Source organism: Sapajus apella, unplaced genomic scaffold (genome assembly GCF_009761245.1).
Source record: "Sapajus apella isolate SASKATOON/1434 unplaced genomic scaffold, GSC_monkey_1.0 scaffold85, whole genome shotgun sequence".
NCBI lineage: Eukaryota > Metazoa > Chordata > Mammalia > Primates > Cebidae > Sapajus > Sapajus apella.
Genome location: NW_022437025.1, coordinates 8598647 through 8626598, shown reverse-complemented (window position 1 = coordinate 8626598; position 27952 = coordinate 8598647). Strand labels below are relative to the sequence as shown.

The window sequence follows — 27952 nt, the reverse complement described above, 5'->3', positions numbered from 1 at the left end:
CAGGCCCCAGTGTGTATTGTTCCCCTTCCTGTGTCCATGCATTCTCATTATTCAGCTTCCACTTATGAGTGAGATCATGCGGTGTTTGGTTTTCTGTTCCTGCATTAGTTTGATGAGGATAATGGCTTCCAGCTCCATCCATGTCCCTGCAAAGGACATGATCTTGTTCCTTCTTACGGCTGCGTAGTATTCTATGATATACATATAGCACATTTTCTTTATCCAGTCTGTCATTGACGGGCATTTGGGTTGATTCCATGTCTTTGCTATTGTGAATAGTGCTGCAATGAACATATGCGTGTGTCTGTATAATAGAACGATTTCTATTTCTTTGGGTATATACCCAGTAATGGGATTGCTGGGTCAGATGGTATTTCTGAGAACCAGATTTTTAAAACTTTAAAGTCAAAACTGAAGGGTTTGTCTGCTATCACATACATTCTCCCACGCTTTCCTCCATTAAACAAATGCACTGTTACACAGATGGCCAACGGCTTCATAATCACCAATCCCCCAAAAGATGGTTTTGTATCTTCAAACTTCAGTAATTAAAAAAAAAGGTTTCTAGCCAGGTGTAGTGGTGGCATGTACCTGTAATCTCAGCTACTCAGGAGACCGAGGTGGGAGGCTCACCTGAGCCCAGAAATTTTAGGCTACAGTGAGCTATGATGGCACCATTGCACTCCAGCCAGGGTGCCGGAGAAAAAGCCCATCTCTTTAAAACATGTTTAAAAAAATTTTTTTTAAAATAACATGTTCCTGAGCAGGTACCTTGAATGATTCACATGTGCATTCTGAATTCTGAGTCACTTTAACAGAATGTATTAGTCAGTATAATGCTAGCTGCCTAACAAGTATGTCTCTGAATGACAGAGGCTTCACACAATAGAAATTCATTCTTGCTCACAGAACCACCCATGGCTAGTGTCCCAGGTAGATGAGCACATGCACCCAGTTTCCTTCTGGGTTGTGGCTCTGCCAGCCTCGAGGGTCTCTGGTCTACTGCATCCAGTAGGCAGAAAGAAGAGACTGTGCAGAAATCTTTTTAAGAGCCCTGACCAAGTAACACCCTCTCCTCCACACATATTCTAGTGGTGAGAACACGTTCCATGGCCAGCCCTGGATGCAGAGTTGGCACTTTAACACCAGCTTCCCCCAAAGTGCCCAGTCCTGGCCTGAGATTTAGAAGGTTATCAGGATGTATTCATACGTGGTTTAATCATGACTCACATAGAAGGGGCCAGATAGGCACTAAGCTTTAATGTGTGGACTGGGAGGTGCTGAACCCACAGGGCATCCTTAAAGTGATCAGTTAAACCCAGAAGCAGTGGCTTAGGGCTTCCCAGGCTTGGTCCTGTTCTTCGCCCGGTCCTTACCACACTCACTCAGTTTCCACTCATCGTGGCATTCAGGCACTGGCCTTTCTTCAGCATCGACTTTCACTTAGACACTGCGCCAGCTGCCTTACATATATCACCCCTGCTGTGCAAGATGGAATTGCAAATTAGGATTACCACTCTCATCTACAAATGAGTAAACTGAAGTCCAGAGGGGTTAGGGGCTCCCCTGATAAGAAACAGCCAGTAAGTGTTGGAACTAGGATTTGAACCCAAGTATTAAAAATCTGTGCTCTTTTCATTCTACAACAAAGCATAAGAATCTACCTCTAGGCACTACCCTTGACTCTCCGTAGCACATTCACATCTGTCCCCAAATCCAGTCTCTGATAATAACTTCATTGAGCACTTACTCTATTCCAGGTCCTGTTCTAAGTGCTTTAATTTTCACAAAAATAGTGGGTGAATATAAGACAACACAGTCAGATTTTCAAATCTGTGTGTGTGTATGTGTATGTGTGTGTATGTCTATGTGTGTGTCTACGTGTGTGTATGTGTGTGTACGTGTGTGTGTGTGTGTGTGTGTGTGTGTGTGTGAAGCCATCTCCCCATTCTTCTTTGCCATATTACAATGCAGAGTAGTCCAGATTTAACATATGAGAGCTCTAAAAAGGACATGCATGCATCACCTCCATGAAAGAAGCTATTTTCTGCATTTTATAGGCAGTTAATTTTTTCAGCTGACACTGACATTTTCCAGCAAGCTAGCCCCATAGCTATACCTCCCAATCTAAGTAGACCAGGTATAGCTCACTGAAAGCCTTGCGTATATAAGGACTCTCCCTTATCGTTCTGCTAATAAACACTCTAGTGAGGTTGGTGCGGGAAGTTTATGTGGAGAATAGATGAGGCCATTTATTTCCCTGGTTTCTGTCTGTCTGTCCTAGAGGATAAAAGATGGTTTATAGATCAGCTGCTAAATCCTTCCTTCCCAAACTAACATTTTTCCCATTTTATAGATGAAAAAAACAAAGTTTAGATTGATCAAATAATTTTTCCCAAATCACATAGCTAAGAGGCAAATACTGGATTTAAATCTTCACCATCTTGTTCTAGAACCTTAGCTATTTGCTAAAGATTAATTTTGAAATTTACTTGGAAGGTTAAAAACTATTGCAAGGAGAAATGGCCTAAAGAGAATTGAGGATAAGAGGAGAAGTCGTCTGTTTTTATCTTCTCAGGATGGGGTTACTTTTTTTTTTTTTTTTTTTTTTTTGAGATGGAGTCTTGCTCTGACACCAGGCTGGAGTACAGTAGCATGATCTTGGCTCACTGCAACCTCTGCCTCCTGGGTTTAAGCAATTCTCCTACCTTAGTAGCTGGGACTACAGGTGTTTGCCACCATGTCCCAAGTAGCTGGGACTACAGGTGTTTGCCACCATGTCCAGCTAATTTATTTTTTGTATTTTAGTAGAGACAGGGTTTCACCATATTGGTCAGAATGATCTCAATCTCCTGGCTCGTGATCTGCCTGCCTCAGCCTCCCAAAGTGCTGGGATTACAGGTGTGAGCCACCGGTCCTGGCCGGGGTTACTCTGGATCATCATAAATCAGTCCTGTTTGTGTTTACATGGAAAGAAATCATTTTGTCATTTGTATCTAGTAGTCAGATCAGCTTGGCTGAGGATGAATTAAAAGCATGTTGATTTTCATAATTCCAGCCTTTCATGCTTCGGGTATTATCTCAATGCAGAGGCCAAGAACAATCTTTGGTCTTTGTCTCTTAAGTTCAAAGACACCTAAATCATAGCACTCAGTGTTGAAATGAAGTCTGTGCTGACACATGCAGACCTCTACAATGAACTAAGGCAGAACACAACGTGAGAATGACTTCAGAGCTGGAGGGAGATCATCTGGCAGATGAGGAAACATTCCAAGGGCTCAGGTGAATTAGAACTAAGGCATCCCAAGTTTGAGAAAGACCATGACGATTTTCTAGTTGAGTCATTTATCAGAAGCTGAAGTCCTAGTCATGGTCTCCCTGCCAGGAATTCCTTCAGCCATGGCTTGATTGCATCTATTAACAGGGAACTCACTGCCTCACAAAACAGGCAATTCAATAGTCTATAGGTCAGATTTGGTCCCTGGCCTATTTTGTATGATCCATCAGAAAAGAATGGCTTTTGCATTTTAAAAGGGGGAAAGAAAGGATGCATGCCAGGGACCACATGAGGCCTAAAAGCCTAATAAATTTTCTTTCTAACTTATTATTTTGAAAATTTGTCAACCCCTGCTATAATTCCTTAGCTCTGAAATTTGGAACTTGGGAGAGTGAGCTAGCTTGTGTGGTAGGGAAGGAGGAATTTCCAGGCAGTGAAAGCAGCCACTGCCGGAGTATAGAAAGAAGTTCATGTCAAAGGAACCTTAAATAAATAAACCACCAGGGCCAGAACAGGGGTGCTCAAACATTGCTCAGTCACCTGGGAAGCTTTTAAAGCACTGGTGCTCAGGCTACACTGAAGGCCAACGAAGCCACCGTCTTAGAGGGGTAGGGCCCAGGCTTGGCATTTTCTAACATTGCATGATTCCAAGTTGCAGCCAAGTTTAAGAACCACTGGGCTGGAGCAGTTTTTAAAAACTGGCTGAATATATTACCATCACCTGGAGGCTGAAAAAGAAAACCACAGCAAACACTGATATTCCGTCCTCGTCCAATGACAGCTAAGTGCCCGTCAAGAACCACTGCCCAGAGTGCAGGGCGAGACACAGAGAAGAGTCAGGAGATAAGCTAGAAACAGAACTCAGAGGGTCTTGGATGTTGCACTAAGGATTTGCAGCTTTGTGGAACTCCCTAGAGATCTGTTGGGGAATCGTGTACATGAACTTCACAAGGCAGATCTGCAATGAGACAGGCAGAGACACCAGCAAGGGGCCTGGAGCAGCCAGCCCACGGCAGTTATCTGGGACAGTGCCACCGCTGCAAAGGGTCCCGTGGGCATTGCCACTATGATAAGCGTAGGTCATGAGGGCAAGAAAGCTGTACATTTCATGGAATGACTTAGTGCTTCTCGAGCTATCTTTTTTCATAACAGCTATCTTCCCAGAAGAAACAGTAAATGTTGGCATTGTATCCAAGTGAAAAGGCTGGCCTTCCTCCCCACCCATTTATACGAATAAGACAGATTGGACTCATCCACAGATCTGCCTGAAGTTCTTTACTAACCAAAACCACAAAGCTTTGCCTTCTCTGTTTAATTCCCAAGCCCTCCCAAGCCTTTTTGCAATGATCCTGACTCTGTTCCAAGTGTTTGCATATGTGGTTTTCTTTTGACGGTAGAACACGCTACATTTCCAGGCTTTCAATGCTGGGTTCCCCATCAGGGTCTTTGGGACTCCCTGGAGGGAAGGCCACCTGCACCTCCCAATCCCAGATCACCTGTCAGCCCCTGCCCTCCGCTTCCCCAATCCACCTTCAGCACCCTGTGTTGACCCAGCAGCTGGGCCTCGCTGGCTAGCAATGACTTTAGTCACAAGATTGATCAGGGCTTAGAAGCTTCATTTAAACTCACATTGACAGCATACAGTTTAAGGCCAACGGGAACTTAACAGTCTAAAGAAAGCTGCCACTTAGACTGTGAGATCATCTGGCACCTTCTGAAGTGAACAGGGAAGAGCAAGTCCCCAGAGGAGCCACCCAGGGAAAGTGTCGCAGAAGATGCTGAGAGCTGAATGGTGGGGAGACTCGCTGGCCTGCTCTCCATGATTAAAGAAGAGGATGGATCTCCCAGGAAAGGGCCAGGAGGCCGCCTGAGGCAGTTTCTGTGAGGAACAGCTCAATGTGAGAAGACTTGACAAGGAGTTGAAATTAGGTGACAGGAAAGAAAGAAAACAAGACAGGCAGTTTCCTGCAGCGTATTTTATTGGTTTGCATAACCCCAAGGCAGTGGCAGAGAAGTCTAATGAATGAGGCAAATTAAAAGAGCTTCACCTTATAAGAAAAGAAGATCATTGCCCAAATGTGTCAATTCCAGTTTAAAAGATCTTACGATGCCCTGATTCTGCGCCCGGCACCAAGTTAAGTCGTCTATGGGGAGTTTGTGTTTAAGCAGGATGGACAGAGGCAAACAAGCTGGACAGGCAAGGCCGCTGCCATTGTCAAGGTGCAAATTAGGGTCTGAGAACCCCAGAGGGTAGAGCGGTCCTGATGGAAGATGCCTTACTCAGTGCATGCCTTGCTTGGAAAAAGGACTCCTCTGTTTATCACGTTTATTTCACCTGGAAAGACCGAAGGGGCGTACTAACATTTGAAGGGACCTACATGGTCAGCTCTGCGTGCCCTGCCTGCCCCTCCCTGTCTACCCCACATTCTCCCTGCACTGCAGCCATCTGGAGTCACAGGCAGCTGCCCCCTACCCCCACCCATGCTTCATGGTCCCAGCCTTTGCATGTGCTATTTCCACTTGCAACACCACCCATTTTCATCCATTTGAGGTATGGCTTCTCATCTTTAAAAAGTCAGCTCATACTGCATCTTGAGGCTTTCTTAGAAATAGACAGCCCCTCTGGGCTCCCACAGCCCCTGGATTAACTCCTAGTGTATCCCCACCACCCCTATTACAATGGCCATGGTTGACCAGTTCTCCTAATGTCAGGGACTGCTTCAAAGACAAGAACCTTGTTTCTATCACCTGTCTCCAAACACACAGCCTGACAACAGGTCAGCACTCAATACATGATTGTCTTTTTCATGGATTCATTCAAAACATACTCATTGAGTTTCTACTGTGTGATATGTGGTGTTTTCTACCACCACACCTCACGCCAAATGTGTGTGTGTATTTTGACACCAAATACATGTCATTTTTCTACACCACCTCTCCGATTTGTCTCCACCAACAACTGGGTGTCCAACAATTCAACTCAATTGTGACACTGCCTACGCAGAGTGAACACAGACCCTACAAGGTAAAGGGTTCAGTCCCACAAGACTGCCCCTCACTTCAGACACCAGCCGAAACTAGAGTCCCCGGGAGCTGGCATTTCCACCCTGCTGACTACAAATTCAGGGGTTCCCAAGGCTACCCTCAGGTTTGATAATTTGCTAGCATGACTCTCAGAACTCAGGAAAGTGCTCTACTTACAATTACAGCTTTATTATAGAGGCTACAGCTCAGAAATAGCCAAGTGGAAAAGAGGCATAGAGAAGATATGGGGGGTACACTGGGGGCACGGAGCTTTCATGCCCTCTCTGGGTACACCACCCTCCCAGCACTTCAATGTGTTTACCAACTGGGGAGCTCCCCAACCCCGTCATTTAGGGGTTTTAATGGAGGCTCCATTATATAGGCATGATGGATTCCACCATTGGCCATTGGTGACTGGACTCACCCTGCAGCCCCTCTCCCTTCCTTGGAGGCTGGATTCCTTAGAGCTGAAGGTTCAACCCTCCAAGCGTGGCCAGTGCTGCCTTGAAACCATGTAATGGCCACCTGAGTCACCACATTAGGAGTTCATTATAAATGACAAAAGCCACTGCTGTTACTCCAGAAATCCCAAAGCTTTTAGGAATTCCGGGCCAGAAACTAGGGACAAAAATCAAATATATATATTGCCGTTTTAAATCTATATATGTATCATGTCACAGTGCCCGCCCTGGGCTGGGAGCTGGAGGTAAGAGGATGAACAAGACAGTGTCTCTACACCCACAGAGGAAGAGGAGAGGACAGGGACCAGGTGAGAAGGACCACTACAGACATTCTCACCTCATCTCTGGCCTGGCACCGTGGAGCTCTTATGTAGCTGGCCACAGAGGGCCCCTGGGGGGTGAAGGAGGAAGGGGGCTGGTGCTCTCAACTGCATTGGCTGCTGGCCCCAGCTGACCCCAAGGGGGATATCTTCCTGCAGATGAGGTTGAGAGTCCCAGCCAGGCTCTTAGGATTGCACAGAGCAGGTGTCCCCCAACAGAAGCCTGGTGAGATCCAGAGGGGTGAAGGCTGTGTCCAGCAGACCCAGGAGACGAGCTCGGCACAGGAATATGGGAGGGGCATCAGATGACATAAAGAGTCAAAGCCGCCACGCTCTTGTGCAACATTATCTCAAGGGCAGGCCTGCACCTGCAACATCTGGAAAGAAGGAAGCATGAAACATCCCGGCCCTGCCTGACAAGTTAAAGGACTCAGTCCTTTAACTGAGTCCTTAAACTCAGTCCTTTCACTCCTCCTACCCTGGAGGAGCCCACAGAAAAGTCAGACCTGGGGATGAATAAGTACTGTTTCCTGGATTTACAGGAGGCAGGAGAGGGGAAAAGGAAGGAACTCTTGTGTGTCAAATGCCTGGTATTCATCCAAACATTGTTCCTACCTGATCCCTTTCAATTCTCGCACGCCTGCAAGGTTGAACCCATGATCTCAAAGGTGATAAGGTGGAGCCCAGACTCAACCCTAGCTATGTCTGCCTCTGAATCTCATGCCAGGGGGGCAGGCGCCACCCCAAATTGGGTGGGAGGGCTCTGTGCACCAGCCTGCACTGCCCCGAGAGGGAGTTCGGCTAGCAGACAGCAGGGTCTCAGCTGCCTAGCATGCGGTGCTTAGGCAGGTATGGGCACCTTCTTGCTTGTTGAGTGAATAAACAAGTGAACGAACCAATAATAAATTAAAGAAAGAACCCTACCCATGACCTTGGCCTCCCCTCAATTGCATTAAGTATCCCAGAACTTCAGGGGGAGTCAAATCAGATGATTCCTTTCCCCTCAGAAGTTAGGAAATCATAGGCTGGACGCAGTAGCTCACAGGCGGCTCAAGCCTGTAATCCCAGCTCTTTGGGAGGCCGAGATGGGTGGATCACAAGGTCGGGAGTTTGAGACCAGCCTGATCAACACAGTGAAACCCCATCTCTACTAAAAATACCAAAATTAGCCGGGGGTGGTGGCGCGCACCTGTAATCCCAGCTACTCTGGAGGCGGAGGCAGGAGAATCACTTAAATCCGGGAGGCAGAGGTTGCAGAGAGCCAAGATCATACCACTGCACTCCAGCCTGGGCAACAGAGGGAGACTCTGTCTCAACAAAAAAAAAAAAAAGGGAAATTGTGTGCAAAGAAGAATGACAAATTACTTTCTAACTTTCCTGTCCAAGCAGAAAGTATTGGATAGAAGAAATAAATAGATATATATTAAAATAACTAGAGGTGTAATTTAAGAGACATATGACACCAAATTGGTATATAGTCACAATTTTTGAAAAATTGTTTAATGAAAATTAAATAGAAATGTCTCACAAACCTAGACTTAAAAATAAATAGCAGCCATTGTTCAGAACACATCAATCCTCTCTAAAATGAATTTATACAGAAGGTGAGATTTAACTCCAGCATTGGGACCAGTCCCAGTCTAGAAACAAAGACCCAGACTTCACACCCATGACCTCACAGGCTTTTAGGGAAGGGACTTACGAGACGAGCTATGTGAAACTACCCTGTGAACTCTAAACTGTTATACAAATGTGAAATTTCATCAAGGTCCAGCAGGAATCAGGAGATAAAGTCAGGAGGGTTTTTTTTGTTTGTTTTTAGAGGCAGGGTCTCACTTTGTCACCCAGGCTGAAGTGCAATGGTGAGATCATGACTCACTGCAGCCTCTACCTCCTGGACTCAGTCTATCCTCCCGAGTAGCTGGGACAAGTGCATGCCACCATGCCTGGTTAATTTTTAAATTTTTTTTGTAGAGATAGAGTTTTGCTGTGTTTCCCAAGCTGGTCTGGAATTCCTGGGCTCAAGTTACCCTCTCACCTTGGCCTCCCAAAGTGCTGAGATTACAGGCAAGCACCGCCAGGATTTGAAAAGCAGTTGCTGCCAATGCTTTTGGTGTTTTGGTCATGAAGTCCTTGCCTACACCTATGTCCTGAATGGTTTTGCCTAGATTTTCTTCTAGGGTTTTTATAGTGTTAGGTCTTATGTTTAAGTCTTTAATCCATCTGGAGTTAATTTTAGTGTAAGGTGTTGGGAAGGGGTCCAGTTTCTGCTTTCTGCACATAGCTAGCCGGTTTTCCCAACACCATTTATTAAACAGGGAATCCTTTCCCCATTGCTTGTTTTTGTCAGGTTTGCCAAAGATCGGATGATTGTAGATATGTTGTGTTGCCTCCGAGGCCTCTGTTCTGTTCCATTGGTCTATATCTCTGTTTTGGTACCAGTACCATGCTGTTTTGATTACTGTAGCCTTATAGTATAGTTTGAAGTCCGGTAATATGATGCCTCCTGCTTTGTTCTTTTTGCTTAGAATTGACTTGGCTATGCGGGCTCTCTTTTGGTTCCATATGAATTTTAGGGTGTTTTTTTCCAGTTCTGTGAAGAAGGTCATTGGTAGCTTGATGGGGATAGCATTGAATCTGTAAATTATTTTGGGCAGCATGGCCATTTTCACGAAGACCTAGAAATAGAAATTCCGTTTGACCCAGCAATCCCATTACTGGGTATATATCCAAAGGATTATAAATCATTCTATTATAAGGACATGTGCACATGAATGTTCATTGCAGCACTGTTTACAATAGCAAAGACATGGAACCAATCCAAATGTCCATCGATGATAGACTGGACAGGGAAAATGTGGCATATATACACCATGGAATATTATGCAGCCATCAAAAACGATGAGTTTGGGTCCTTTGTAGGGACATGGATGAACCTGGAAAGCATCATTCTCAGCAAACTGACACAAGAGCAGAAGATCAAACACCACATGTTCTCACTCATAGGTGGGTGTTGAACAATGAGAACACATGGACACAGGAAGGGGAGCACTACACACTTGGGTCTTTTGGTGGGAAATAGGGGAGCATCAGTGGGGAGTTGGGGAGAGAGCATGGGGAGAAATGCCAGATATAGGTGATGAGGAGGAAGACAGCAAATCACACTGCCATGTGTGTACCTATGCAACAATCTTGCATGTTCTTCACATGTACCCCAAAACCTAAAATGCAATAAAATAAATTTAAAAAAAAAAAAAGCAGTGCATGAATGGACTGTTTATAGCCCTGTGGGCAGGGTAAGGGAACCAGGGAGAGATGGAGGCCAACGAACTCTGGGACAAAAAACAATGGGAAGCTGCCACCACCACCTGTGGGGTCAACTAATTATAGTTAAATGTCTTCCTAACAAAAGAATACACTAAGAAGTAAGATTTCATTAGGTCGGACTAAGCTTTTGCAGCTCCACAAACCATTGTGATATTTAAGATTTCTTGCCACCTCCCAGGAATCACTTCTCACTCCTATCGACAATGCATGGTAGAAATTCATTTCCACTTTTATCAAAAACTATTTTGAGATTCAAAGAACCAAACAGGCAAATTCAGCCATGTGATGTGCTCTTGCCGATAGCTTTCTTGGGTGCCCCATGTCAGCCCCCACACTCTGATGTCCTTTTATAGGGCAATGCCCAGTGCCAATGGAGGTTAAGTCAATGACACTGTAATTAGTCCTTCAGCCCTGGGAGCACAAAGAGGAATAAGAAAGGTCCCAACCATGAGCTTGGAGTTCAGCTTCCAAGTAAAGATGAAGAGGTAGTTATTGGCTCTGTCACTGCGGGAAGAAGGGGAGGTGGGTAGAGGAAGTTGAGACTCAGAGAGGTTAAGAGCTTTACCTGGATCACACAGCAATGAACCAGAATTTCACTTCCTATCAGTTTGATTCCAGAGCCTGAGTTCTTAAGGTCTACAATAGGCAACTAAGCTAAGGCAGGTCCCAGGCACTAAGGGAGCACAGAGGAGATGTGTGTCTGGGCAAATGGGCATCAGATTACCTAGAGGAGGTACAACTTAGACTGACTTCTAAATATTGAGTCAGAGCAAGCAGAGCCACCAAGTATGGGTTCTCAAGGTGTGCACTGCACAAGAAGCCATTTCTAAAACAGCATCGCCTCTTAGATAGACACTAATATCTGAGAACGTGGGTGCCGATGTGGAGATGTGAGGTCTCTCAGCCAGGTTCTGACACAACAGGGCTGCATTGTCTCTTACATCAACCCACGAGCAAAACAGTCATGCACACAGCTGGAAATACATGCTGTCCACATACACTGGTGCACACACGTGCACATACAGACATGTGCACTCCATTCTCCAGGTGTCCTCTGAGCTTCCTTTCTAGCCCACTCTCAGAGGCCTGATTCTCATCCTCTGCACAGTTCCAAAACTGGCACGGGCATTCCACTTTGTGGGAAGAGCACAGAGCCTAGGTGTATGCTGGCTCATGGGTGGGGCAAACAGACAGCTTTGGGGGTACACATCCACAGGGCTGCGGCTATCAGATAGGGCATCTGGAGAACTTCCCTGGCAAGGTTGTGCCAGGCCACAGGGTGTGATTTTTCTGTTTATTCAGTAATGCACTAACTTGTAAAATATTTTATTTCAGAAGGGGGTACATTTTTTTAAATTAGCAAAAGTGCCATTTGGGTTAGAAGTGGCCCTGGAGGTGGCCAGCTAAAGGGAAAAGGAGGAACATCTGAGTAGAGGACAGACATCAGAGAGGGGGCGTGCTAATGGAAGCCTAGGACACATGTATAACTGGAGAGAAGCTCTGGAGTAAAGGGGCCTAGGGGACATGAGGATACGGGGAAAGTGATGGCCAGATCGCCGTGGGCCTCACAGGCTGATATCACTAGACTTTGTCCTTGTAGAAGTGGGCGGCCACCAAAGAGTTTTGAGCTGGGACATGGCATTGTCAGACTATTGTTTAAAAGGTCTGCAGAGGGAATAAATCAGAGGTAAAATGTGGAATACGGGAGAGGCTTGGTAACAGTGAATTCGGGAAGATCACTAAGGACTTTTTATCAGTTAGCTATCACTGTGTAGCAAACAGCCCCCAAGCCTCGTGGCTTAAACAACAACCAGTTATTATTGCTCCCAAGACTGCGTCAATGTGGCAGTTTTGCTCTTCTGACCCAGGCTTTGTTGATCCCTGCTAGATGATTTCCTCCTGTCTACATCCAGCTGGCAGGTCATCTGGGCACCAGCTAGTCCAAGGTGGCCTTACTCACTGGTCTGGCATTGAGAAGGGTGGCTTGACCCATGTCCATCACTATCCCACAGGCTAGACCAGGTTCGTTTATATGATGGTAGCAAAGTTGCAAGAGAAGAAGGGGAAGTGTGCAAAACTGCCTGAGGCCTGGGCTTGGAACTCCCCACCATCTCTGCTGCATTCTATCAGCCAAAGCAAGTCACAAAGCCAGCCCAGAATCAAGGGATGGAGAAAGACTTTACCTGCCAGGGAAAGGGCTGCAAAGAACTGTGGCTTCTACAAGTGCCCAGAGGTAGTAACTCCAGAATAGAAGAGATGACAATTATGGGCTTTCCCTCACTTACCCCATTCCACAAATAATCACTGAGTACCTGCTAGAAAGTGGGCCTCCTTCTAGGCCTGGAGATGCAATGGAAAAGCAAACACACAAACAAACACATTCACATGCGCATGCACACGCGCGCACACACACACACATGGTCTCTGCCCTTGGGGATCTTACCTTCAATAACAGTCATGAGCCAGGGTCCCCACTGGGAACATGTGGCACTCTCAAACCGGGATATTTTGAGGAATGTTCAATAAGCACACAAATCGCGTGGTACAGGAATGCCACGGGGGAATGTGGAAGACCTTGACCATTCTGGCAGTCTCAACATATGATGGTCATTTCCAAGGGTCCGCCTCTCCAGCTAATAGCGGTGAAGAAAACGCAGCAACTTAATGGAAGTTAATTCATCAAACGTCAATGCACTGAATGGTCACATTACTGAAAGTCAAATCAAAGAGAAACACAATTTGCTGGATTTACCTTATCTCTTATAACTATTTATGAAGAATGTACACTCTTGTGCATAGAATGGAATAGGTCTGACAGCTTTGACCAGTTCCTAAGTTATTCACTATGTCTACATAGTGAATTCTGTAGAATGTTTTTCTTTGTTCCCTCTGCTTCAGTTCCCTGTTGTTATAGCTGGAGATTAGTAAACAGAGAAAAGGCTCAGCCAAGTGGCATAAAACACTTTTATTCACAATAAGAATATATATATATATCTTTCCCTTTCCAAATCCATTCTGTTCCAGAAATTTATACATACAACAGGAAATAGGATTTGGATAGCAAGCGATATATTAACACAATTATCTAATTTATTTCATTCCTTTGTTTGGAAAACAAGGGCCCAGATAGCAAAGGTTCAGATAGTGAGGGATACCTGCACATTCGCAGGCCTTCTTTTGTTAACGTATTTTTATTCAAAAATGCATTTACCAGTGCTCGCTTCAGCAGCACATATACAAAAATGCATTTACCAATCTTTGCTTTTTGATGAATTGACCTTGAGCTGACAATGTGACTGTCATTTGTGGCATCTCTGAGCCCTCATTCCTGGTCAGGACTCAGAGACACCACACCCCACTGCACCCTGCCCCAACTCACGGAGAGACTGTAGGGCTCAGGAGAGAGGGTCTGGGATGTTCTTGGAATCTTGCTGTGACTTTCCCAGAATTTATAGTAACTTGGGCAAGTCCGTGGCCCTCTCTGGCCTCAGTTTCCCCATCAGTGAAATGAGTGGATGACCCAGATTAAGGGTTCTCTAACTATATGGCTGCACTTCAGAACCCCCTTCCCTTGGGAAACATCCTCTATCCTGGTCCCTGGATGAGGAGGGACCTCATTCCTCAGCTGCCATCCCAGCCCAAGCCACTTTCCTGAGCACATAAGCCTCCAGAATTGGCGGCCAGATCTACCAACCCTGTGGCTGTGCAATCCACCTCATTCAGTCCTCATGGCAGCCGAGGAGACAGACCATCTTATTCCCACTTTGCACACGAAGGGCTGAGTCCCTGAGAGGTCATAACTCTTACGGGTTATACGGGGCAGGTGCCCTCAAAGTGGGTGGGGTGACAGAGTTTGTCCTCTTAGCTACTGTAGTGGGTTGAGTAGTATTCCCCCAAAGGTTCACATTCTCTCGGAACCTCAGAATGTGGCCCTGCAGCTGTACTTAGTTAAGGATCTCAGGATGAAACCATCCTGGATTTAGGGCAGACACTTAATTCAATGACTGGCGTCCAGATAAGACAAGGAGAAGACACAGAGAGGAGAAGGGCACACGAAGGTGGAGGCAGAGATTGAGCGAATGATGCATCTAGAATCAAGGAACACCAAGGATTGCCAGCAGCACCAGAAGTCAGGAGAGAACACAGATGGTTTCTTCCTCAGAGACTGCAGAGGGCCCAACCATGTCGATACCTTCATTTTAGACTTCTGCCTCCAGAACAATGACAGAATACATTTCTGTTCTCTTAAGTCTCCATGTTTGTGATGATTTATGACAGCGGCCCTAGAAAGCTAATATAGCCACTAAGTTGGCAGGAAAGTATTTCCTAATCCCCCACACAGCTGTAGATGCTGGGCACGAGGGCAGTGGAAATGAGTGATTTCTGCCATCCGACACTTAATGCCTGACAATGGTGGGTGGGCAAGCTGCCTGCCAAAATTATGGTGCACTTTCTGCTTTCTCAAGAAGATTGGGAACTTTTAAATTTAATAATATTATATTCCTGGCCAGGTACAGTGGCTTGCACCTGCAATTCTGATGCTTTGGGAGGCCAAGGTAGGAAGATCTCTTGAGTCCAGGAATTCAAGGTCCCAGTGAGCTAAGAAATTGCACCAGTATTCTACAGCCTGGGTGACAGAGCAAGACCCCACGCACTCCCCAAAAAATATTCCTAAGTTAAGCACCTGGTCAGTGCTAGATAGTTTGCCACACTCACCCTAATCTCTGCAACGAGACCCTCCTATCCCCTTGAGGACACCGCAGGTCCAGGGAGCCCTGCCTCGGTCACATCTCATGGTACATAGTGTAGGTGGCCCAGCCAGGATTTGACTGTCTGTCTGCCCAACTCAGAGTCTCCTTTCTCCAGCCATTCTCCCTTGCATTTTCACATGTTCAGTTTTGCTACTTAGCACTTACCCACAGCCTGTAGCGGAGTTAATTAGCAAGCTTATCGCCTGAAACTTGCCTGAAAACGTGGCAGTGCTCCTTATGATGTTTTTGCCAAAACCCTCCAGAAAACCTCTCCCCTCAGAAGCAGTCCAGGCAAATGCTGTTCTGAGAAAGACTTTGAGCTCTTCAAAGTTTCGGTGCATAAGCTAGGATTTTCAACAGAAATGTAGAAAACCTCAGAATTGGCTCTGCAGTCCCTGAAATCAGTGACACCTGCCAGGCTCATAGGTCTTTTCTCGTGGTTTCTGTCAGCAGCTGTTGTCCTCTTCACTGTCACTTGGGCAATCCCTGGGAGTCTAGCAGAGGAATTTGTCACTTAATTATACCTTGCAACTGCTGAGATGGTGAGAACACAGTCCTCTGTCAGGCTGCAGCCATTTCCTGTGGCTGCTGTGACAGAGTTCCACAAATGACAGCAATGTGCTCTCCCAGAGATCGAGGCTTCAGTAGGGAAGCAGTGCCCTTCCAGAGGCTCTGAGGGGAGTCCCTTCCACGCACCTCCCTGGCCTCTGATGGCTGCCAGTACTCCTTGGCTTATGGCCGCATCACTCCAGCCTCTGTCTCCACCTTCACAGGCCTTCCCCTCTGTGTGTGTCCCAAAACTCCTTCTACCTCACTCTTATAAGGACACATGTGAATGCATTTAGGACCCAGGCTAATCATCAAAGATATCCTCCTTCTCTTAACATCACTAGCTTGATCACATTTTTGCCATTTAGGTAACATTTGCACACTCCAGGGATCAGGACATGGATGTGCATTTGTGGGCCGCCACTCAGCCCACTGCCCATCTGTTTTCTCCGATGCTTTTGTAAACACTTTGGCCTCCTCTACCAAAAACAGTTCATTCAAGTCAGATCCTAATTTATTGGACACCTACTTACTGTTCGCCAGTCACCGTGCTAGGTCAAAGCTACAGAGATGAGCGGGAGACAGCCACCAGACCCTTGGGAGAAAGATTGGTGTGAAATCAAGTAAGAGTGATAACGAGGGCCAAGCCTTCCCATCTGCCTGCTGTGTCAGATGAGCCCCAGAGGGGGAAATGGTGGCTGCGGTCTCGCAAGGTAAGGGGGGAGGATTTCACTTGGCAAATGTGAGGAGGGGGCATTGTCAGAGGAAGGAGGAGCCCAGGAGCCCAGGGCCAGAGGTAGGAGGCTGACAGTATACCCGGAACAGGGACCAGCAGCCGGTGAAAGTGCAAAGGTAGGCAGAAGTTAGAACACAGAAGGCCTTAATGTGTAGAGCTGTCCTGAGGCCAGTGGGAAGCTACTGCTGGGTTTTAAGCAGGAGGCATGGACTGACCAGGTTTGCACGTGAGAGTTGACTCTGGAAGCTGGGTGGAGACGGAGGTTGATGCTGAGCCCTGAGGCTGGAGACAGCTCCCCAGTTCCATCCACTTCTCAGCTCTGTTTTCTCTGTGGAAAAATCCAGATCCCGATTTACAGTGTTTCTCTCTGATGGATTAGTGTGAGAGTCAAATAAGATCATTATTGCTAATAGGCTCTGTCAATAAGTAGAATTTAGTTGGCCGCTTGCATTGTCTTCACTTGTGGATTAAATAAATACTAAAATAAAAACCATCAGGGAGCCTGACTGAGCAGGGAATAACTTCTTTGATGAAGGAATGTTTTCCTTTATATGTTTCCCCTTTATATGTCAGCAACTTTGACCAGAGGAAATGAGAACCCATGCCTTTGGGGGTGTTCCTGCAGACGCGGAGCTGTCCTCTCCCTGGGAACCTCACTGCTACTCAAAATGTGTTGCAAATATGAGCTGACTTAGTTATCTCAATGTTTAAACTTGAAACAAAATAAACATTCCTTTCCAAAATCTGCAGCATTAGTCACAAAATTACTAGAGAGAAGTTCTGCTCTTGGTTTATGAAGTGCTCAGTTAATCCCACAAGTGTGAGGGTTTCTGGGGTGACAGGGGAGAGCTCTGAGCTGGCTTTCAGCTCCATAGACAATTGACTTCTCATATTCCCTACATATGAGCTCCTCAACAGATGACAACCGGGGTGCGGAGGACACTAGGGGCTTTGTTTAGTTCTTGCACTTTTATGAAGGTGCAGGTACCCAATTGAAATAAATGGTGGATAGCATTTCCCCATCAGGGTAGTAAACAATTCTGGGGAAGAAGCCTTGGATGCTTTAGCTGGATGCTTTAAAGTCAAGAGCTTTCTAGCCAAGCAGGAGTTGATTACTATCAGGTCACCTGGCTTCTAATTACATGATGGGCCCTGTGCCTAAGGGAGTTTACAGGAACAGCTGCCTGCCCTGCCACAGCCGACTAGCGAAGGCACTAGACTGCAGGGCCAGGCAGTTCTGAGGTTAGAACACGCCCAAGCCCCTGCTCTGGGCATGGCCCCATCAGAGATGAGTGGCGCTCTGGTTAGGGAGACAGGCGGAACTTGACTAATGCCCAACAGAACAGACCACTTTCTCCAGCAGGAACATAGCAGAGGGCTTGGAGGACAACAGAAGAGGGCATGGGACTATCCCGGGTCAGGCACAAACCCACTGCTTGGGGATCTTTCAGCTCCAAGGCTGACAGAGGGGACAGACGTGCCTGGTGGAGAAGTCAGCACGGGCAAAATCACCAAGGTGTGACTGTGCGAGGCATGTTCTCAGAGGCCCACAACTGAGTGTGTCCAGGGCCTCAGGTAGGGGAGGCAACTGTGTGAGTTGCATGTGTGAATACACTCCACTGGTTCACAGAATGGGATCAGCATGCAGAAGCTTAATGTTTAGTCCCCTGCATAGGGGGACAGTCCGTCAGATCTCCCCCGCGTAGGGGGACGGCCAGTCAGATCTCCCCCGCGTAGGGGGTCGGCCCGTCAGATCTCCCCCGCGTAGGGGGACGGTCCGTCAGATCTCCCCCGCGTAGGGGGACGGTCCGTCAGATCTCCCCCGCGTAGGGGGACGGTCCGTCAGATCTCCCCCGCGTAGGGGGTCGGCCCGTCAGATCTCCTCCGCGTAGGGGGACGGTCCGTCAGATCTCCCCCGCGTAGGGGGACGGTCCGTCAGATCTCAGGACAGTTATTTCAGCCCCTCCATCCTTTTAAGCAGTTGCTCATGAGCACATCCCTCTCCCAGGCAGTCAGACCTCAATCCACGGTGTCCTCAGCTCTCAGGGGTACTGCGTGAGTCCCCTCTCACCCAGGCTTGGATTGAGTGGGGCTCCCTTGTGCTCCCCATGGGGGGGCAAAGGTAAGGGGCTTATGGCTCAGCAATAGCCGCCCCTCTATCTCTACAGAAGTCTTCCCTGTTCCCCCCTTTCTCTTCCATTTCTAATGTCAAAGTAATCATCATTATCATCTTTTTCATCATCATCATCATCACCAATACTACAATAAATAGTACTACAGTAAATACCAATACTCAGTAAATAGTACTATTTATGGAGTATTTATTGTGATACAAACATGGAATTAAGTACTTTACCTGCGTTATCTCCTTTAACAAGAAACTAAAGAGTTAGTTGAGAAAGAAAGGGAGGCATTCCAGTGGCCTTGGCCAACATGAGAAACCCACGTGGCTGCAGAGAGTGCAGGCTGGGTTGGGAGGCGGAACCAGGCCTTGAAGGAAAAACCTTCCACTGTCTTTCTTCTTTAGCAGCTTTAATTCCCAAGCTCTTGTGGAAGCTGAGGGAATCCGCATTAACTGTTTTAATTTGTACTTTTGCAAATGAGATGTAGTTACATGACAAGGATTCACTTCTCTGAGGTGTCAAAAATAAACTGCTGGGATGGAAAAGTGCCCATTGCATTCACACACTGGCCACTGTTTTTCTGTTAACTGGGGAAAGGCAAGATTCATGCTGACAAAAAGTTCTTGGAGGACGACTGTTCTCCCCATATTAGGAGCAGTGTGACCAGCATTCAGAGGATTCTAGGCTCCAAAAATGAATGTGCAAAGAACAAAACATGATTTTCCCAGAGAGGCAACATGAAGTGGGGAGGACTGTGGGCTCTGAGTCCACCCACCGTGCTTTGAATCCTCCATACAACCAGTAGAGGGGTGCTGGCCTGTTCCCACCCTCGGGCATCAGTTTACCAGGTGCTGTGAGGATTAAAGGAGACACCATACATGAAGCGAGTTAGATGCAGCCCACACACCTGGCTGTGCAGTATGTCTAAGGTGCTGGCTGCCACTCCCTTCCTCACGGCTCCTGCCTTAGGATGAGTAATGACAGCATTGTCCCCTTATTTACGGATGTGCCATTTGGCCTGGGATCCCAGGTCTCAGCCCCATCTCCCTTCCCCAGTTCTCAGGTTGTCACTGACCTGAGTGTGAAGACTGAGCAATTCTAGAAAGAACAAGGAGGCACGTGTGACTGGAATGGAATCAACAGGGTCAAAGTGAAGGAAAACAAAGTCAGAGAGTGGGAAGGGAGCAAACCGCATGGCCACAGAGCTTGGACAGTTTAGCAGCTGGATTCCAAGTGCAATGGGAAACTCTTGGAGAGTTTGCATCAGAGGACAGACTTCATCTCAATTCTATTTCAAATGATCACATTGGCTGTTACATGGATTAACATATTGAGTGTGTTCTCAACAGAGGGGAGCCACACTGAGGCAGATCTTTCAATAATGATAATAATAATAATGGTGTAGTAATGATAATACAATACTAATTAGCATCTATGTTCATATCTATCATTCTGTTGGATCAGTGCATTCATTTTACAGATGAGAAAACGGGAAAAAGTAATAGGCCCTGCATATTACAGTTAGTATCAAAGCAAGGACTGGGGCCCTTTCCCCCATGCCACAAGTCCCTCCTTGCTCTCCTGAATGGCTTGAGGGATGAAACCACTAGCTAGAGGTGGAGGGGTAGGGGTGAAGTGCTCGGCCATGGCTTATTTCTCTGTATTACATCGTTGCATCTGGGAGCCATATGCTTTGAAATGCTCTGTTTACCAAAATGCAAATCATGAGCCCCAGGGCCAGATTTCTGCAAACAAGTATTACTGCAGGGACCTTGGGCTGTCTCGTCAATCTAATGGTGGCAGATCTTCAAAGACCATCAAACAAAACCAGCTCCTGCCCACTCCCTTCCTTTACGTCCTGGAAAGAATAGGAAACGGCCCTGCCATGTGACATCGAGGAAAAGGCATGAGCTTGGATCAGACACAGGCTACACCTCCAGCCATTTGTGATTCCTTTGGAAAGTCACCTAGCCCCTCAAGCCTCCACCTTGAAAGTTATTATGCAATGAGAACTATTTAAAGACTGCTGAGCAATATGTATGGTGCCTGGACACAGAAGGTGCTTAGTGAGTTTGAATTTCCTTCCTTGCCTCTTGCCTTTATTAAGGCAGATTTAAATGTATTCTGTAACAATGTAAATTATAAATCCAGAGTTCTAGAAAGAAATGATAAATGGTCTCATACAAATTTGTTTTCTTCACAAATCCACCAAAAATGATGAGCATGTGATAATTTAGTGATTTAAAAAATGAAATTAAAATTGAGCTTTCTCTTGGATACTCAGGTGGGAGTTAATACCAGTGCTCTTGACACTGGCCTGGCCACCTCCACGTGTAATAATTTCCCATGTGCCAAGTAAGCACTCTCAAGGTTTTGACTTTACTGAGATTTTAAACAGCTCATTAAGTGAGATTATAGGCAAGGAACCTGAGGTCTAAGGAAGGTTCCCAACACCTCCCACCTGGTGGTCAGCAGAGCCAGAGGTACCCACTGAGAGTCAGGGCGAGTCACGGCTCTGTAAGGAGCCCCAGGGAGCATCTGCCACACCTCCTCATTCCTGGTTGCTCAGTGGCCTTCCCTGCTTCCCTACCTAGGAAGCACATGCCTGAGGAGGTAGGCATCTAAGCTCCTCTCAGAAATGAGAGGACAGACCTCGGATACATCCTCTCAGGGGAGGAGCTTCCTGCATGCACTCTGGTCCCAGATCCCCCAACAGGCTGCAGGCATGAGTTCTGATTGCTGATACATCTTGGCTGTTGTCATAAAAGAAATCTGTTTGGGAACCTGTGCATTTGCACTTTCTCAAATGTCTCTCCTAGATAAAGGGCAGAGGAGTCTCTTACCTGAATCCGGATCTCTTGGTTTCGAGGCCAAGTCTATCATCTCTGGCTTGTGCCACCTTGAGCAAGTCACTCTCTACTCTGGGTCTTAACTTCCTCACCAGTTAAATGGAGTTAGAATAACTGCCTCCTAAGATAATTCTTACAGCAACTGGTAGATTCTGCAAATACCTAGCACAGGACTTGATATGTAAATGTTAATGGAAATGGATTAATGAGATTAAGTCTATTGACATAAACAAAGCAGAATGCCCATGAAGAGTTTACAAAATGATTATATTTCAATGAAAGAAAAGCATTTTTAAATGCTTAAAAGAAAATATATTCAAAAGATTAAGTGGCATATGAATACACTTATGGAAATTTTAAGAGGGTTTCTAGGCATTTTCAAGGGCCTAGAAAATATATTTAAAGGATTAAGTGACATATAGACACACTTATGGAAATTTTTAAGGGACTTTCTAGGCAATTTCAAGGGCAAGAAATTGATGATAGTGGTTCCATTGGAAGAATTCTAATAAATATGAATTAAGGAAAAGTTTAGGCAGTTGCCCTTTATTTTCTATATTCGAAAATGAAATTAAAATTGAACTTTTTCTAGGGTACATGGTCAAGAGTTTGAAAATAGACAGGAGGGAGAAAGGACCTAAAAATAATATATAGGAAAGATTGCTGAAAGCAGAAATGACAAAGCTGGCTTTGGAGAAATACTGCAGGTGCACTTTGCTAAGCACATCTCATTTAATGCACAAAACAAAGCTAAGGAACTATTGTTAGCTTCATTTTATAGATGAGAAAACTAAGAACCATAGACACATGTGGTCAGATACCTAGTAGGTAAATAATGGGAATTTATATCAGGTTTATCTCTGGAGAAAGTTGTCAGATAGTTCCTCATGATAGACACCAGGGGTGCTGTTGCCACAAGCTTGGTTGTGAGACCAGCCGAGCTGGAGCACAGATTCACAGAATAGAGATTTGGAGGAAAAGGCAATTTTCAAAAAGTAGTTTTTATATGAAGAATGTGCATAATTCAATTCCTTTTCACTTGAACATAACTAAATAGAGCTATTTGAAATTTGCCAACAAGGTGGAAAAATATTTCTTTGCTTTTAAACATTTCTGAAGGAAAAATAATGGCATTATATAATGAAATAAATACATTATTAATGAAGTAGATAACATCAAAATTATAAGGAATATTTTTAGAATATATACAGAATTTTTAAATTACTTGGCAATTTTTCACATAGAATACACGATTAATCAGCACATATTTTCTATTTTTGTGGCAAGAAGGGAGGAAAATGAGATGGGGAGGGAAAGAGCTGGGGAGAAGGAAAGAGGGGAATAAAATAACTTCAAGTTGAGGGACATGCACCTCAATCCATATCACCTCTTGATATTCTATAAAGAAAGAAGTCAGAGGGACTTTATTTTCTTTTTACTAAATGTGGCTCTTCCATCAAGTTTTATGACCTTGAGCAAATGTATTTCCCTCTATGGGCCTCATTTTCCTAATCTGTAAAACGAGAGTTGATTTTTTTGTTTGTTTGTTTGTTTGTTTGTTTGTTAGTTTTCCTAGAGTCCTAGGGAATATCCTAGGTTTCCATGCCTCAAATGCATGGATTCAAACCTGGTTTCCTTCTCTACAGTGTATGTGCTACTAAGGCAAGAGCAACTATATGTTCCCGGGGAAGATTTTTTCTGCCAAAGCAAATTGGCGGGCAAGCCACTCGCTCAGGAAAACAGTCAACCAGTGTGGCTCAGTGTCCATGGGCTCCAGGAGCCAGGAAGCTTACTCAGATCACAGGATTAATGTTCTCGTAGAACACATTTCTCCTGAAGAATAATAATAACCATGAAAAGCTATTGAGTGTTCATCAGACCTCAGACACAATTCAATGTGTGTTATCTGCATTCGGTCCTTTGAGCTTTGCCATGATCGTGTGAAATCAGTTCCATTGTCCCTGCTTTACAGAAGAGGAAATTCAAGCCAGAAAGATGAACTAATGTGCCCAAGGTCACACAGAGTCTGCAAGTGGCAGAGCCAAGACTCTAACCCAGGTCTGATCCAAGCAGCATGCTCCAAACTATAGTATCAGGCCCTACCCAGGCCCCTAACTGTGGTGTTAGATCCTCACCCCAGGCCCCTAACTTTAGGGTAAGACCCCCACTCCACGCTCCTAATTAGAGTGTGAGACCTCCACCCCACGTCCTTAACCCTAATATTATACCTCAACTCCTGAAACTAGTTCTTAGGTGTCTAAGGTATAAAGATTTTCTTCACTGCTGTTATTAGTAATGGCTACATGATTATTGCAACAGTCACTGAGAAGTTAAAACCCTTAAGGAATAAATGGCAGTAGCAAAGATTCCAGTTACCTTCCCCCAAATCCCCTCGTCCACACCCTTTTGTGGTTCCTAGACAGACCTACAACTGCTCCCATATGAGGCCTTTGGCCTGAGGACTTCCCCAGTCTTCTCAGCCCACACTGTGGCAGGTCAAAATCACTGCCCAAAGCGCAGTATTTAAGGAGTGACTGACGGGGACATGGTGGATAAATAACCCAGCCCTCTTGCCCCCCAGATTGGGTAACTCTGAGGTATGTTTTTCACAGTTTCCCAAGGGTCCCAGTTAGATAATGGTGTGGTTGCCTGTGGTGGTGCATTGCTGATAACATACCCCTTATTCACCTCCTTCACTTCCTCACACTCTAACCTGCGTTTCCTGGGATCAACTGGCACAAAAACTGCTTCTCAGGGTCTGCTGCTGGGGCGATCCAGAATAGTATACTCAAGATAGCAAAGAAGACTCTATGATCACAAGATGAGTGGACCCAGATACATCATTATTTGGGGCTAATGTTCAAAGTTTAAGCTACAGTGCACTGTTGGGCAACATATATTGAGTCCTGTAATATGAAGAGGACCCCGTGCAAGACACATTCATGCACACATGACACCTTCCCCCTATTTCTGCTCTTTTGAACTGAGAGGTGCTGTCAAAAGAACATGGTCAGAAGACCCAACTTCATGTCCTGTCTCTTCGAGTCGCAAGCAGGACTAGTAATTGGGCAAGGCCCTCTATTTCCTGAAATGTCAGTTTCCTAATCTGTAATTTCAATTCATAATTCATGGTTTGATCATGAAGAAAAATTTGATGAGATAAGGTGTGCCTAGCATTTTTATGACTAAAAATGTCCACAAAAGTAAAGGTCTCAAACCACAGAATTTTTAAAAAGGCAGCCTCTTGGCAAAATCCTTTATAAGAAGAGACTGTTTTCACCTGCTCTTTAATTTTGAATCATATCATTTTCAGGTGACCAGCACCTACATACCTACCACAAGAGATGCCAATAATTTACCTGTCAAAAGCTAATAATCACAGGATTTTAGGTAAATATGGTCACATATAGCCTTGTTACAGAACTTCCTCCTGCAAATACCTAAGAAAATGAGCAGGAAAATAGTCATTAAAAAATAATAACAATACCAACAAAGCAAACCTTTACACAGATTGAAAAAAAAAATGGCCAGCAGTAACCAAACAAGGAAATCTATCACATAGCTAGAAAACTAGCAGCGAACAAAGAATAATTCTAGCAGAGGAGATTCTGTCTCCACTCTTCAGAAAACAGCACTGACCGGAGAAGGACATTTGATAAACCCTAAGAACTCTCACTTCCACCTTGATTTTGTGGGGGTGTTGGAGTGAGTAGGTGAGTCAGCAATTGCAGGGAAAGATAAAAAAAATACCTTCCCCCAAAACAGCCCTGCCAAAGGGTCCTGGGGATTGCTGCTTTCTAAGACTATGTCCTAATTGGAGGAAACCAGTTAAAGGCCACTGGAGTAGAATATGCCCCTGACCACATGGAATGGGTTCTGGTGCATGTCACTCTACAAAATCTAAGAGGAGAGAGAGAGCAGAACCCAGATCCTCCATAAAGGCTGCTGACAGCCCTAGCCAAGTTTTGTGCCCACCCCACCCCTGCCACATTTTCCCACAATTTATTGAAAACTTACTGAAAGATGGTACTGAGATCTCAAACTGTGATGTGGAAGCCAAGACAAACTAGAAGATAAAAAGAAAAGGTATCAAATATGGGTCTTCTACCATATCACAGCAGGTGGAAATCTGGACAAAGTAGCCCACTCCAACAAGGATAAGAGAAATGGAGGGAAATGCACAGGGAAAGAGCCAACCTGGGAAACAAGGAAGAAAGGAAAGAGAGGGAGAGAAGAGGGAAGAGAGAGATTCCCCAGAGCAAACAATATCTATACAGAAAACAAGAGAATAAAGTCACTCAAGAGATGGCCAATAAGAAAGGGAGACAAAGCTGATCCAACACAAGAATAATTGGTGTCTCTGAAGCAAAGAATCCAGCATGTAGAAAAGAAGGTATTTTCAAAGGTGTAACATAAGAAGTAAATGAAGAGTGGATCTGCAGCTCAAAGGGACATGCTATGTTCTACAAACAGTTGTTACAGGAAAATCAACACTAGTAATATTGTTGTCTCTGTGTCCCCACCCAAATCTCATCTTGAATTGTAATTTTACAAGTCAGGGGAGGGACTTGGTAGGAGGTGACTGAATCATGGGAGTGGTTCCCTCATGCTGTTCTTGTGATGGTGAAGGAGTTCTCACAAGATCTGATGGTTTCAAAGTGGAAGTTTCCCCTACTCTCTCTCTGTCCTCTTTTGATGTGGTAAGACATATCTTGCTTCCCCTTTGCCTTCCACCATGATTATAAGTTTCCTGAGGCCTCCCCAGCCATTCAGAACTGTAATTCAATCAAATCTTTATTCTTTATAAATTACTCAGAGTCAGGTATGTACATAGCAGTGTGAAAATGAACTAATACAACCAATACATGATAGTTAACAAATTTCAAAAATAAACAACAATTTCCTCGGGGCTCTGGGTAGAAAAAGCCAATCACCTAAAAGAAAAATACTCAACTAGCCCCAATCTTCTTCACTAGAACATTTAATGTCAAAGCCAAATACCAAAATACAAATGGAGAACATCTCTAGGTGGAAGACTGATGGGTAATTTTTGTTTCCTTTTTATACTTTGTCATGTTGCATGCTTTTAAAAAATATTTTACATGAGCAAATATTATTTATGAAAATCAGAAAAAAATGAAACTATTTACATTTTGAAAAGCAAAATAAAAATGAAAGAAGGCCTTCCTGAAATTCATTCTGTTTCTGTATCAAACCCCATTCTTTCTCATTTTATCTTGGATTGGAAGAAACAGACCTTGAGAAACTCTTAGGAAATTAGGCCACCAATGCTTTCAGTAAGAGAGATGAATGAATTAAAACTGTGAAGATAGCTAAGTTCTTTTCAAGTATTTTAAGTTTTGTTAGTGTCCTAGACTTGCTTGGAGCATAAGGGAGTTATTAAGACTTATGCTGTGAAGTTACCCAGAGCAACTGAATTTGCAGCTACTGGTGATGTGCTGTTGAAAAAATTACATAACTTCCACAAGCTTCAGTTTCATTATATGTTAAATGGAAAAATAATGGCAGTAACTATCATATCACAGTGATAATTAAATGTAATAATATATGTAAAGTGCTTTTCCTAACTTTTATTTTTAAGTTTAGGGGTACATGTGCAGGTTTGTTACATAGGTCAACATGTTTCATAACGGTTTGTTATGCAGATTATTTTATCACCCAAGAACGAAGCCTAGTACTCATTTGTTATTAATATTTTTTCTGATCCTCTCTGTTCTCCCACCTTCCAGTAGGCCCCAATGTGTGTTGTTCTCTTCTATGTGTCCATTTGTTCTCATCATTTAGCTCCTGTTTATAAGTGAGAAAATGTAGTATTTGGTTTTCTGTTCCTGTGTTAGTTGGCTAAGAACAATGACCTCCAGCTCCATCCATGTCCCAGTGAAGCACATGATCGCATCCTTTTTTGTGGCTGCGTAGTATTCCATGGTATATATGTACCACATTTTCTTTATCAAGTCTATCATTGATGGGCATCTAGATTGATTCCAGGTCTTTCCTATTATGAATAATGCTGCAGTGAACATACACATGTATATATCTTTATAATAGAATAATTTGTATTTCTTTGGGTATATACCCAGTGATAAGATTGCTGGATTGAATGATAGTTCTGTCTTTAGGTCTTTGAAGAATCACTGCACTATCTTTCGTAATAGCTAAACTAATTTGTACTCCCACCAACAGTGTATAAATATTCCTTTTTCTCCACAACCTAGCCAGCATGTGTTATTTTTTTAGTTTTTAATAATAGGCATTCTAACTGTTGTGAGAACATATCTCATTGTGGTTTTGATTTGCATTTCTCTCATGAACAGTGATGTTGAGTTTTTCTTCACATGATTTTTGGCAACTTGTATGTCTTCTTTTGAAAAGTATTCATGTCCTTTGCCTGCTTTTTGGTAGGTTTTATTCTTGTAAATTTGTTTAAGTTTCTTGTAGATGCTGGATCTTTGTCAGATGTATAGTTTGCAAAAATTTTCTCCCATTATATAGGTTGTCTGTTTACTCTGTTGAT

General features: G+C 44.7%; 1 protein-coding gene and 1 long non-coding RNA gene across 4 annotated transcripts in view; one reads left to right on the top strand and one right to left on the bottom strand.

The window, feature by feature from the left end:
- The window catches only part of SLC2A9 (solute carrier family 2 member 9), a 229987-nt gene that overhangs the window by 175180 nt on the left and 26855 nt on the right, over positions 1-27952 (top strand). The window lies entirely within an intron of this gene.
- Positions 221-23765, bottom strand: LOC116534079. Its single transcript, XR_004261577.1, has 4 exons — positions 23755-23765; positions 21489-21495; positions 1084-1088; positions 221-376 (listed from the first exon to the last, which is right to left on the bottom strand). It is a non-coding gene; the product is annotated as an uncharacterized LOC116534079 (long non-coding RNA).